At 53.0% G+C, this 14,503-nt stretch overlaps 1 non-coding gene and 1 pseudogene across 1 annotated transcript; both read right to left on the minus strand.

Moving 5' to 3' along the window:
• Positions 1-11,115: 11,115 nt before the first annotated feature.
• LOC147727104 (28S ribosomal RNA) lies at positions 11,116-13,617 on the minus strand (annotated as a pseudogene).
• Positions 13,618-14,085: 468 nt separating this feature from the next.
• LOC147727105 (5.8S ribosomal RNA) lies at positions 14,086-14,238 on the minus strand. Its single transcript, XR_015309616.1, has one exon. It is a non-coding gene; the product is annotated as a 5.8S ribosomal RNA (ribosomal RNA).
• Positions 14,239-14,503: the final 265 nt, after the last annotated feature.

Raw genomic sequence — 14,503 nt, forward strand, 5'->3', positions numbered from 1 at the left:
AGGGGGAAGTCCTCAGACCCCACTGGGCCCACAGCAGAGGCCCCCCTGCCAAACGACCAAGGGGCCGTTCAAATAACTCCTAGGGAGGATCCTGTGGCAAAGCACCTGCCAAACGCCAATCAAGGAGCCAGTCATGATGGCCTCCCTCTTCACATTGACTTTGTTGACTGTCTTTATCCACACTACCACATTGTTGGCAGGAGTCTGTTGGACTGGGTCACCACATAAATGTGGTGACTATTCGATTGTCTCATCTTCCATCACTGACAACTCATTGATTCACTATTCACCTTTTTGTAAATATTCACTTCACTGTCACATATACCCATTGTAATTAAACACTCCTTACACACCTATGTATCTGTGTCTGCTCCATGTTTATCACAGGCTGTACAATGTTGACCATGATTACAATGTACCAGGATCACAGCTTGTTTGTAGGCAAGGAGAGGCTGAAGGGACCTAGGAAAACACAACAGAACAATATTCACTTGTTAGGCAGTGGCATCACAGCCATTACACATCACTTGTCTTCAAGGTACTCCTATCTGCACACATTACAATGAGCAACAGTACCGACATAGACATCCTGTAGCTGTGCATAACTATTCTGTCACCGAAACATTAGCAGCCAGCACAGAGCCAACAACAGGCAGCTGTCACAAAGCTATCCCAGACCTTTTCACCAACAACATCAGCAGACAATGGCCCCCCTGTACGTTTTTGCTCACCTTCAATGGAAGTAGCAATTAATGAGCTGTTGACGCAGGTCGACACCTTCCTCCTCTCCACTATCCTCATCACTGGACATGTGTGGGTTTGTAGGCGGGGCCTTCGGCTGCTCATCAATGTCCAGGAGCAGGGGGATCTCCTTGCGCAAGGCCAGGTTGTGCAGCATGCAGCATGCAACTGCAATCTGACACACCTTTTAGTCGAGTACATCAGTGCACCTCCAGTCTTGTCCAGGCATCGAAATCGTGACTTCAGGAGACCAAACGTCCGCTCCACCACACAATGTGTCCTCCCGTGGGCATCATTGTAGCGGACTTCGTTCGGGGTCTTGGGACTCTGCAGTGGGCTCAGCAAACAAGGCTGGTTGGGATATACAGAGTCACCTAGGTGTGAGATACACATACCAATTTGGCGATAGAACTGTGGTAGAGGATAGCATGTCTCACATACAGCATGCTACTTGACTCTGCGTACTCTCCCATTATCCATGCATGTTCCTGAAGCAGATTAGCCATCAGCTGTGGCACAATGCTGTTACACAGAATGTACGAGTCATGGGCAGAGCCGAGAAATTTGGCACAGACGTGTGAGATGATCATATCTGCCTGGCACACCACTTGCACATTGATGAAATGGAAATGTTTCCTGTTCCTGTAGATGTGCTCATGTGCGTGTGGTGGAACCAGGCCAACATGTGTGCAGTCAATGGCATCATTAACATTAGGGATGTGCCCAAGGGCATAAAAATCACCCTTCACAGCCGCCAATTCATGCCGCCTGGGGAACTGGATCTATCGGTCCTTGTAGATCATCATAGCGGAAAGGTCATCACGTAGCACCATGCTTAACATAGGTTGCAACATCCCACCTGCGTGGACACCATGAACTGGAATGAACCAATAGCAAAGAAATGCAGGGCTGCCACCACCTTACACATGGGTGTCAAAGCAGTCGGATACGGTCTGTGAAGCCGCAGGTGGGACTCCAACTGAGCACATAGGTCTTGTAGGGTGGGTCGATCCAGACAGAATTTCCATATGATGTTGTCATCCTCCATGTCAGCCAGCACTGTGAAGGGATGATGCACATTTGGTCGCCTCCTAGGTGAGATGAAAGGGGACACATGTCACTGCAATCCACCATGAGATGTGTCCAACATCCTACATTTTGACTGACACAACTCCAATAATGACTGGCATCACAGTTCAGCTTACAGCACAACTTACATGAAGGGACACCTTCAGCTACATTAGACATACACTTGTCCACTTTTCACACATTGAGTACCTCTAAAACAAAATCTGAATATGTGAATGCCCAAAGGTACATGTCCACATCTTGCGTAACCAGCCCTGAGAGTAGTTCATACAGCATATGTGTGAAACCACTACACTGCTGGCTCCAACCTAGTTGTTGTACCTACCACACCTTCTTGCGTAAGTCAAACAGGGCACACATCATCAACACATTGAGCACAGTCTGTGCATTCGGATTTTGTATGTTAATGAGCAAAGCAAAATACACTGTGAAATATGCACATTGTGTACCCAGACATTGATCACTGTGTGCTGCCTGGCCATATCACACTTTGACATGTGTACATATTGGAGAGTCCATTACAACACAGATCTGTGTATATGCCCAGCAATATCACAAGTGACATGTGAGTGAGTACATTCCAATGTTTGCAGTCATGTTCCCTGACATGATGTAGTCAGCAGTGGTCCAAATGTTACATTGGCATTGTGTGCACTATCTTGTGCCATGAATCAGGTGTCTACTGTACACTGGTGAGATATGGCCATTGCCATTGACACAGCATGATGTGTCCATAGGCGCTGTTGACGTGCTCCGCCACCCAAACCACGGTCATTGGCACCATCTTGATAGCAGCCATATCGCAGTAGCGACCGCCTGGCCCCTGTGATGTGTCACCACCAATGCCCACTGAAATCGCGGAAGTGATTAACACATTGGGAAATGGCGGTTTGTATGCTCCGCCACCACAATCAAGGCAATAGGCACCAATATCAAGTGGCCAAATCTCGATAGCGACCGCCTGGCCCCTGCGGTGTGCCACCGCCAATGCCCACCGCAATCGCGGTTGTGATTTACACATTGAGAAATGGCAGTTGGTATGCTTCACAACCCAAATCACGGTCATTGGCACCAATTTGATATCAGCCATATAGCTGTAGTGACTGCCTGGTCCCTGCGGTGTGTCACCGCCAATGCCCACCGCAATCGCGGTTGTGATTTACACATTGGGAAATGGCAGTTGGTAGGCTTCACAACCCAAATCATGGTCATTGGCACCAATTTGATATCTGCCATATAGCGGTAGCGACTGCCTGGCCCCTGCGGTGTGTCACCGCCAATGCCCAAGCCCTTACAGCCTATGCGAACTGCAATTTTTGGAAGCCTAATTCAATTTTGAAAATCGGGGTAGGCGTGCTCCGCTACCGCGGTACGGTCATTGGATGCCATTGAAAGATGCACAATTGCGGTTGCGACCGCCTGGCCCCTGCAGTGTCCCACCACCAATGCCCAAGCCCTTACAGCCAATGGGAACCGCAATCGCGGTAGCCTGATGCAATTTTGGAAATCGCAGTAGACGTGCTCCGCTACCGCGATGCAGGTCATTGGATGCAATTGAAAGATGCACGATAGCGGGAGGGACCGCCTGGCCCCTGCAGTGTGTCATCACCAGTGTCCAAGCCCTTACAGCCAATGGGAACCACAATCGCAGTAGCCTAATGCAATTTTGAAAATCGCAGTAGGCTTGCCCCAGGCCGGTCATTGGATGCATTTGGAAAAAGCTGACCTGGAACACCAACTGCAGCAGCTTAGAACTAGGTGTGGGCAGAAAACTCTGCTCTGGCACCGTAGTGGATGAAGCCAGCCACCCCTACTCCCCGGCCCAGTCCCTGCTTCTGAAAGCAGCCAGGCCGGGGAGAACCTGCCCGGGCCCCAGTGAACCCCCGTTCCCAGCGCCTGGACTCTCGGCTGGCTTGCAGGACGGGGGGCTCCCGCACCCCGGGCCCCCCAGACGCAGCATGAGCCCCGGGCCTGGTCCCAGCTTCCGAACAGTAGCCAGGCCGGGGAGAGCCTCCCCGGAGCCCGGCGGACCCCCGTCATCAGCGCCCGGACCCTCGGCTGGCTTGCAGGACAGGGGTTTCACACACACCGGGGCCCACTGGACGGAGCTCAAGCCCCGGGCCCGGTCCCAGCTTAGCCAGGCCTGGGAGAGCCTCCCCGGGCCCCGGTAGACCCCCGTCCCCAGCGCCCAGACCCTCTGATGGCTTGCAGGATGGGAGGCTCACACAACCACGGGGCCCACCGGACGTAGCTCAAACCCCAGACCAGGGGCGGGTCCCAGCTTCTGAACCCTAGCCAGGCCAGGGAGAGCCACCCCGGAACCCAGTGGACCCCCGTCCCCAGTGCCCGGACCCTCTGACGGCTTGCAGGATGGGGGCTCACGCACCCCAGGGTCTGCCGGACAGAGCTCAAGCCCCAGGCCGGTCCCAGCTTCTGAACCCTAGCCGGGACAGGAAGAGCCACCCCGGGACCCAGTGCACCCCCATCCCCAGTGCCCAAGCTCTCCGATGGCTTACAGGACGGGGGGGCTCACGCACTCCGGGGCCCGCCAGATGGAGCTCAATGCCCCGGCCCCAGTCCCAGCTTCCGAACCCTAGCCTGGCCGGAGAGAGCCTCCCCGGGCCTCAGTGGACTCCCGTCCCCAGCGCCCGACCCTCTGATGGCTTGCAGGACAGGGGCTCATGCACCCCGGGGCCTGCTGGACGGGGCTCAAGCTCCAGGCCCGGTCCCCGCTTCGAGCCCTAGCGAGGCCAGGGAGAGCCTCCCCGGGTGGACCCCTGTCCGCAACACCCAGACCCTCAGCCGGAACCAAGGAGGGTGAAGCCCAGGCCACGTCCTCTCCCCGACAGCCTGCTTGGGGAGCCCATTTTCCTCGATTATTAAGCCCCCACGTAGTGGGGGATATAGAATGTTGGGGAAGGACAAAAATTGGAGTTAGCCCGGATGCCAGCCCGCAGGGCCATCTGGTCACCCAGCCCGCAGGGCCATCTGGTCACCCTGCCTGCAGGGCCATCTGGTCGCGCAGCCAGGCTGCCAGATGGCCCGTGATGACCCAGCGCCCAGATGGCCTGGGAGGGTGCCTTACCCAGTCACCCTTGAAGTCCGACGAGGGTGGCCTGGCGCACCGAGGCAGCCGCTCTGGAGGCTCCTTCCACCGGGTGGCTGCTGCTCACCTCGCTGTCCGACTTGCCCGGGAGCAGTGAGAATAGGAGGCCATCTGGTCACCCTGCCAACAAGTGATGGATGGTGGCCCCCATCCCAGCACCCTGGTGGGGAAGGGACAGGATGGGGAGGCCCCCATGCAGAAGGGCACTTGGTGGAGGTGGCCACCCGTGGACCCGCGTTACCCCCTCCGCATCTCTCCCACCAGCCTGGCAGTAGAGGGACCCACCCCTGGGTGTGGTGGAGGGAGGAGTCCGCGGGTGCACGGAGAGACAAAAGCTTGGCTCAGAGGATGATTTTCAATAGATCGCAGCGAGGTAGCTGCTCTGCTACTTACGAAACCCTGACCCAGAATCAGGTAATCTACGAATAATTTAGTACCGGGTGCCCCACGAACATGCGGCACACTAAGGGCGATGGAGGCGGGAAGAGACAGGTGGCTCCTCATCCCACACACCTCCCACCGAGAGGACCCAAGGTCCCCCTCACAGGCCCATGGCCCCTTCTCTTCCAGGCTGCCCTGCCGCGCGAGAAGGGCCACTCTACCAGTAGCCCAGAACCCGGTCGAGCTGGGCCAGGACTCTGGTGGGGGAGGACCCAGCCGGCGCCAGGGCCTTTCAAGGGAGGGGTGGTACCAGCCCGGGGATGCACTGCCATTCGGTTTCCCCCCTCCCGAGGGGATGTTGTGCCGGGTGAACTTGGGTTCCGTCAGAGAGGGACAGGGGACAGCGGCCGCCCCCCATCCCCGGTCCCTCACATGTCCATCAGGCCCTCCCCGGGAGGGATGAGGCCCTCTGAAGTCCCGGTACTCACCCAAGCACCCCATGTGGCCATGGACCGCTCCGCCAGCCGGGGCGCACCTGGGCAGGGTCGGGTCCTGTGCCTACAGTGTGTGCTTTCAGGATGTGGCCGAGTGCTTCAGGCTGGCACCGTCAGTCACTCGGGCCGCTCCGCCGTTAATGATCCTTCCGCAGGTTCACCTACGGAAACCTTGTTACAACTTTTACTCCCTCTAGATAGTCAAGTTTGATCGTCTTCTCGGCGCTCCACCAGGGCCGTTGCCGACCCCGGTGGGGCTGACCTGAGGACCTCACTAAACCATCCAATCGGTAGTAGCAGCGGGCGGTGTGTACAAAGGGCAGGGACTTAATCAACGCAAGCTTATGACCCGCACTTACTTAGGAATTCCTCGTTCATGGGAAATAATTGCAACCCGTCGGTGAAGGGTAGACACACGCTTATCCATTCAGTGTAGCACACGTGCAGCCCCGGACATCTAAGGGCATCACAGACCTGTTATTGCTCGATCTCGTGTGGCTGAACGTCAATTGTCCCTCTAAGAATTTGGACGCCGACCGCTGGAGTTTATGTAACTAGTTAGCATGGAGGAGTCTCGTTCATTATCAGAATTTACCAGACTATTTGCCTGTTCTGGGTTTGACAAGATCTTTGCTTAACCCTGGTGACTTAGTGGCGCTTGGCCGAAACAATGTTGGAAACCCTCATTTATCAGGATATGGTCCAAACTCTATAATAAGAGTTGACCGTTGTGTTAAACTTATCTCCTGGAACACAGCGGGACTAGTGGGTAAAATGGGCTCTACAGAATGGTCTGCTTTTATTGAAACTCTAAACCTGCTGAGCATGGTCAGTGAGGTTGGCCTAAAGGAGGACTGACCATATGGGTAAGACAGTCCCTCTAACTCAGGCTGGAGGAAATCCATATTGAATCATCAAGGGATATCCTTATTATAAAGAAGTTCAAGGGATTTCTCCCAGGCACGCTATTAATCAATGTGTATTCTAGAGGAAATCAGGGGGATAAAGCCTCCAAAACGGCTGCCATCCTAGACTCTTTTTTTACTAAGAACTAGGGGAATGACCCAGTCCTCATAGCGGGAGATTTCAATTGAACTTTTGAACCTCTCAATATCTATGATATGAACTTTTGCGCTGAAGAGGATGATTTGTGGTCTATTCCCATACTTGATCTCCCTCCTATAAAAAAATGGTCCAGCGCGGCTTTACAATTGAATATTTTTTGTATGGAACATGGGGTGAGAGCAGCTAATGGGCGCACTAACTCAGATAAAACAGGGATGTAATCTTCGTAAGTGGGCAACGTGCAAGTAGGATAGACTTTTTTTTGCTTACCAAAGAACTCTGGCCGTGTTTAATGGATATGGAGGTAATAGTCCTCGTTGAAAGTGATCACAATCCGTTGCTCCTTTCATTACACCGCAATGACTCCTTGCATGTAGAGGGTTTGGTAGGTAGCCCAGCCCATGTAGAGGCTCACGTGACCAATGATTCACATCACCTCAAATGGTCGAAGGTGGCGTTAGATGCTAAGACTGTGTCCCAGATTAATACGTTGGCTTTCAGTGCTGTAGCAACCCTTGAGGCAGAGGCAGCACAAGAAGTACAAAGTGATAGAGCAGTGGACGTCCACGAGCACCTTTTTAAGGATCTTAAAATGTTTTTCATTGCTAAAAATAAAATATTGAATAAACTGCCACGTTCCAAAGCAGCAGAATGGTACAATTCATCTTGTCGGAAAGCTTACAGATTGTTAGCTGCGGAAATAAGATCACAAGATAGGGCTTTAATAAACAAAAGTAGGGCTTTATATAAGACAGTGCAAGTAGCAGCCAAAGGGACTGGGATGAGGAGCATTGGGAAGCCCTGTTGGAGGCAAGTACAAGGAGAGACATGACCGCATTTTGGCACCTGGTGAAGTGGGGCAATGGCGCTTCGGCCAATGTACCATCTAATCATGTGTGAGGTTCTTTGGTTTTCGACTTCGTCCCGTATTTGGCTGCCATTTTGTGTCCCGTCGCCATTTTGTGTTGCCCTCACTCAGGCAGCACGGCGAACTGAGTGTTTTTGCCTTTTCCAGCTGCTACGAGTCTCTTCTGTTAAAAAGTAACCCCCTGCCCTTGTTTACGAAACCGATGTCAGGGTCTGGCCGAGTACACTAATCCATGTCTAGGTTGATTGATCCCTGTCTCGACTGACTGTTTGGCTTCCCCTATTCTTTCCTTACTTTATCTTATCCGACTGGCCTTCGCTATTCTCTCCTTGTATTCTCTTGTTACACAACTATCCTTTGAGGCATACAAATACGTCCTGACACCTGCAAATTGGATTGTAGGCACTAGCACTGATTAACCTGTAGGGAGGGGTGAAACACAGAGTCTGAAAGAAGGGCGTATTTGGGACACTTGATAGCTTGTTTTCCAACTTTTCCTATTGGCTAGCCTTGTATGTATTGGGAGTATACGTTGTAAATATGTGTGCTATAAAAGATTGTGCGCCACAGAATAAAGTGGCAGTCTCCTGAGAACCTACTCTGTACTTCTGGGACAACTGTGCTTAGCTGCAGCTAATAAACCTGGTTTTCTACGCCTAACAGAGTGTCTCGTGTCTCTGTCCGACAATGCAGGTGAACTCGGAGATTTAAGGCGTACCCTGCGCCGCCAGGCCCATAAGGCCCAGTTCTTCATATGGAGATGCAGCAGTGGGTCTCCTACTTTGGAGGTCAATTTACCTGTGACTCCGTTATTAGTGCCAACACAGGTATCCCTCCAGATAGCCCAGTTCTTGGGATCACTAAGCTTGAAGTTGAAAATGCCCTGCTCAGGTCCCCAAGGGCAAGGCGCCGGGGCTCGATTGTATACCCGCAGACTTGTTTCTTCAAGACACAGGATTATGGGCTGAATACATCCGGCACTTAGTGAATATAAACGGGGTGGTAAATTACTTCAAGGATTTCCCCACTGATGCACCCATATTAGCAGGGAACAAGATACCATTATTAATTTTCGCGGACGACACTCTCATACTTTCTAAGACCAGACAGGGCCTTCAGCATGCCCTGGCCAGATTCGAGGAGTTCTGTCTGGAACATGAACTTGTTGTCAACGTTGACAAGACCAAGTACATGGTACTGACGAACTCCCCCAAAGCTGTTGGTGCTGTCCGCATGAATGAGGTTTCCTTGAACAAACCCAGACCTTCTCCTACCTGGGCATCTTAGTAGATAGGAAGGTCACTTAGAAACCACAGGTCACTCAACAAGCGGTTAGACATGCTCAACTCGCGGGTGCCCTATTGAAGGAACACAGGCAGTCCCACACGAAACCCATTGCACTGGTGCTCCAGCTTTATAAATCCAAAATCGGTGCTTTGATACTCTATGGAGCTGGGCTGTGGGGCTATGCCAATGTTCACAGTCTAGTAGTGGGTCAGAATAAATTTCTTTGCTCTATAACTGGTCTTCCACAATCAACCCCCTTAGTCCCCGTGTTTATGGACTTAGGATGTAACTCCTTTAGAGAAGTGGCACACTACAGGTTGGTGGCTTATTGGAGAAGATTATGGGTTACCCCAGAACTCATCCACTATGCCAAAGTGTTGCAGTAAGTCAAGGATTTGGATGTCAACAAGAAATTGGGGTGGTTTAGGACAGTTCACAACATACTGTCAGATATGGGTTTGGTCCACTTGTGGACTTCCCCAGCTGATAGTATATTTCCTTATGAGGCGTATCCAGTCCTCCTCCATCACTTATCTTTCTAGTGCTTTTTTGGATACTAAGCAGGAGCCCAAACTAGAGGAGTACTCAGATATCATTTCATTGACCCGTGATAGGAAGCTGTTCCACCAGTTCAGAGTGGGGACGCTCCCTACCAACAAGTTTATGAACAAGTGGGCCAACTCACAATCTAGCAACTGCCCGTTTTGTGTTGACACTATAGAAACCATAGGTCATATATTCTTTGCTTGCCCTGCTTATAGCAAACCAAGGAGGAGATGGCTGAAACCAACCTGCGCCAATATGGGTATTAGGTCCAGTATGGAGGTCCTTTGAATTTTTAAATTTTCTGTGGAGGTTCCAGCTGTGGTAGCCCTAGCAAAGTATCTAGGGTGGGTATGGGTGCTCCGCTGAAAAGAGAAAAATGTAGAAGCCAAGGCTCAATCCTAGTGAGGCCCCTTTAAACCTGAATTATTTTCCAGTGTAAATTTCGCAGTTTAATTGTACCATACATTATAGCTCAGAGCTAAACTTAAGCAATGTACTATGTCTTTTTTAGTAGTTTTTTAAAAATGTCTCAATGTTTTTAATTAATTTATACATACTAAGTTTTTTATTTTTTTATTTAGGTGCTAGACTGTATATACTGCTTTACATAACTACATGAGCTGCCCAGTCACTGTTTTTAATATGTATTTGGTACATGTGCTTTAACTTTTGTGATTTTATATAAATTGAAATAAAGTTATAAATGAAATGAAAACATTCTTGGCAAATGCTTTCGCTTTGGTTCGTCTTGCACCGGTCCAAGAATTTTACCTCTAGAGGCACAATACGAATGCCTCCGGCCGTCCCTCTTAATCATGGCCCCAGTTCCGAAAACCAACAAAATAGAACCAGAGTCATATTCCATGTTGTTGATTCAGTGTGCAAGTCTTTTATTATGTCTTTGATGTAAGATGGAACTCTTTGCCTTGCAAGACTCTGTATAATGTGACCATGACTGACAGAGTCGAAGGCTTTCGATATATCTATGAACACAACTGCTAATGAGTGACTGTTTTTTCGTGCCCCTTTTATGATATTTTGCAGGAGAGTCAGATTCTCGAGACAACCTCTCACCTCTCACCTTCATGAAGATTTTTTGTCTCATATTCAATTCAACAAAAAATGAGAGTCTTTTAGTTAATATTTTTGTGAATAACTTCATGAATGCAGTACCGGTGCCCAAATTGAAGTTAATTTCTTTGTAACCCTTTTGTAAAAGGTTGCAAAAAATTAGCTTCAACTTTTTCACCTGCTGCTGTAACCCTGTAAGTGCTTGGCTGAAAACTCCTCCCCACTGATTACCGCGATTTCGCGAGATTCGCGGATCGTGAAATCGCGGAAAATCCACAAATTCTGCAAGCGGAACGAATTTTCAGCCCATGCTTAATCGTGATCTGAATCATTGTTGCTTGTTGCATTGTTTGAAGCATGTGCTGGTTTGTCAAATTATGTGAGGAGGTTAATGATTTCTGGGAAAGACAGCACCTCCTTACGCCATCTTAACGGGGTTCTTATTCTCCAGGAACTACCCCATCTGGAATTGGATTTGTTTGCTTCACCATTTCTCACTATCACGCTCGCTGCCATGATAGAACCTTGTTTGGTCGGATTCCCCTGGTCCGCACCAGTTCTAATCAGCTGCTAGGCACTGGCCGAGGCAGAACGCCGCCTCCGCGCCCCCAGGGAGGGGGCACGGGGAGAGGCAACCACAGTAGCTGGGGCGATCCACCGGAAGGGCCCGGCTCACGTCCAGAGTCGCCGCCGCCCCGGAGGGAGGCGCCTCGTCCACCATGGCACGCGCCCATCCCCGGTTCGCGCCCCCGTCCGACTGACCCAGCCCCAATCCTTATCCCGAAGTTACAGATCTGTTTTGCCGACTTCCCTTACCTACATTGTTCCAACATGCCAGCGGCTGTTCACCTTGGAGATCTGCTGCGGATATGGGTATGGGCCAGCGCAAGATTTACACCATCTCCCCGTGAGGTTCGGGCCCCTCTTTAGGGGTAAACCCATTCCAGGGCGCCCTGCCATTCACAAAGAAAAGAGAACTCTCCCCGGGGCTCCTGCCGGCTTTTCCAGGATTGTTTGCGTGACTGCACTGGACGCCGCAAGGGCCCCCGTCTCCACCACTCCGGGTTCGGGGATCTGAACCCGACTCCCTTTCGATCGGCCGGGGGCAACGGAGGCCATAGCCCGTCCCTTCCGAACAGTGCTCGCCCATCTCTTAGGACCAACTGACCCATGTTCAACTGCTGTTCACATGGTACCCTTCTCCACCTCACCCTTCAAAGTTCTCGTTTGAATATTTGCTACTACCACAAGATCTGCACCTGCGGCGGCTCCACCCGGGCCCTCACCCCAGTCTTCCGTGCTCACCACAGCGGCCCTCCTACTCGTCGCGGCTTAGCCCCCGCAGCTCTCAGCGCCGGGGACAGCTGGGTATGGGCCTGACGCTCCAGCGCCATCCATTTTCAGGGCAAGTTGATTCGGCAGGTGAATTGTTACACACTCCTTAGGGGCCACCGTCCTGCTGTCTATATCAATCAACACCTTTTCTGGGGTCTGGTGAGCGTCGGCTTTGGGCTCCTTAACCCGGAGTTCGGTTCATCCCGCAGCGCCAGTTCTGCTTACCAAAAGTTGCCCCCTAGGCACTCGCATTCCATGCCCGGCTCCATGCCAGCAAGCTGGGCTTCTTACCCATTTAAAGTTTGAGAATAGGTTCAGATTGTTTCGGCCCCAAGACCCCTAATCATTTGTTTTACCAGATAAAACTGGGGGCTCCGAGCGCCAGCTATCCTGAGGGAAACTTCGGAGGGAACCAGCTACTAGATGGTTCGATTAGTCTTCGCCCCTATACCCAGGTCGGATGACCGATTTGCATGTCAGGACCACTACGGACCTCTACCAGTTTCCTCTGGCTTCGCCCTGCCCAGGCATAGTTCACCATCCTTCGGGTCTTATCACGCATATTCATGCTCCACCTCCCTGACGGAGCGGGCGAGACGGGCCGGTGGTGCGCCCTCCGCTGAAAGCGCGGCGGGATCCCACCTCAGCCGGCACGCGCCAGCCCTCAACTTCATTGCGCCACAGGATTTCACTTGGCCCTCCGACTTGCGCACGTGTTAAACTCCTTGGTCCGTGTTTCAAGTTTGGTCGGGTCGGTAACGGACATCGCCGCAGTCCCCTGGTGCCCGGCTTGGCCTCCCTGCCAGGCTGCGCGACGCGGTTGGGGTGCACTGAGAACCGTACGGCCGAGTTGACAGTCGTGCCAGGAGCAGGGGGCCCCTTCTCCCCTTCAACCACCCCGGCGCGCCCCGAGGGGCGCCCAAGGAGTGGAGCCCGGGGGGGGGGGGGGGCACGGAGGCAGTTGAATCTTCCTCTGCCCTGCAGACACTGCAAAGCTGCTGTCAGGGGGGGTGTAACACCCTCCACCGAAGTAGAGGACCACCTGCCACCCCAAAGCCTTCCCAGCTGACCCGGAGCCAGTCGCGGTACACCGCCGCAGAGAAAATGCGCCCTGCGGGGGCCGGGTAGGGCCCGGGCGCTGGTCCCACGGAAGGGATCTGGAACTTCCAGGCCACCGACCTTCCCACCGTGTTGAATCCTCCGGGCGGACTGCACGGACCCCACCCGTTTACCTCTCGACGGTTTAAAGCCCTCTTGAACTCTCTTTTCAAAGTTTTTTTCAACTTCCCTTACGGTACTTGTTGGCTATCGGTCTCGCATCTTTATTTAGACTTAGATGGAGTTTACCACCCGCTTTGAGCTACATCCCCAAGCAACCCGACTCCAAGAAGACCCGTTCCCGGCGCGCCGGGGGGGCGCTACCGGCCTAACACCGTCCACGGGTTGAGCCTCGATCAGAAGGACTTGGGTTCCCTGAGCGACGCTGGGGAGTCGGTCTTCTGTATGCCACATTTCCCGCGCCTGCCACTGGGCAGGGATTCGGCTCTGGTCTCTTCCCTTTTCACTCGCCATTACTGGGGGAATCCTGGTTAGTTTCTTTTCCTCATGTTAGTAATATGCTTAAATTCAGCGGGTCGCCACGTCTGATCTGCAGTCGTAGTCAGAAGAATGATGCCGGAGCATCAAAGGGGGTTGCCGGGGAAGGCCAGGCCCCTTGCCGTAGCAGGGGGGCCTGGTGTCCCAGCAGCGTGCGCCCTCTTTCCCCAGATCACATCTGGAAGGGTTTCGCTCTAATTGGGAGCCGGTCATGGAGGTGGGCCCCCGAGGCGCATGCGCGCTGGCAGCCGGTGGAACATCAGAGTCAGCCACGCACGCCACGCAGTCAGGTGCCCCAGGATGGGTCCCTGGGCGGACCGGTCGCCGGGCCCCTTTCTCAGGGGCCAGGCGTGCCGGCTGCATATCTCCGAGGCAGGACCCAGCGAAGGACCCTGCCATGGGCGATCACTGGGTCTCACCTTGTGGGGGACGAAGGGGAAGTGGAGCTAACCCTGCGATGGCCCCAGCCATGTCCCGGGGAAGCCCCAGGGCGATTGACGATCGAGCGACCATCAGACAGGCGTAGCCCCGGGAGGAAACGGGGCCGCAAGGTGCGTTCAAAGTGTTGATGATCAATGTGTCCTGCAATTAACACTAATTCTAGCAGCTAGCTGGGTTCTTCATCGACGCGCGAGCTGAGTGATCCACCGCCAAGAGTCGCAGGCAACTTTTTGAAAACTTTTGCCCACCTGTGGGTGCTGGAGAGGCGGGAGGACGGCGATGCCGTCAGTCAGCCACCTGCGCGGCTAGACGACCTAGGCGCCCCATTCAAGGTTTCCCCTCTGGGAGTCAAACTGCACCGTTGGGAGAGAAAAAACATTGTCTGGTGCTCGGCCCAGGAGTCCCCCCACACACCCACGGGGGAGGAAGGGGGCTCCCAGTGCAATGGGGGGAGGCAGCCCCGCCAGTCCCTACTGGGAGGGC

Source organism: Lissotriton vulgaris, chromosome 3_1, assembly GCF_964263255.1.
Source record: "Lissotriton vulgaris chromosome 3_1, aLisVul1.2, whole genome shotgun sequence".
Classification (NCBI taxonomy): Eukaryota; Metazoa; Chordata; class Amphibia; order Caudata; family Salamandridae; genus Lissotriton; species Lissotriton vulgaris.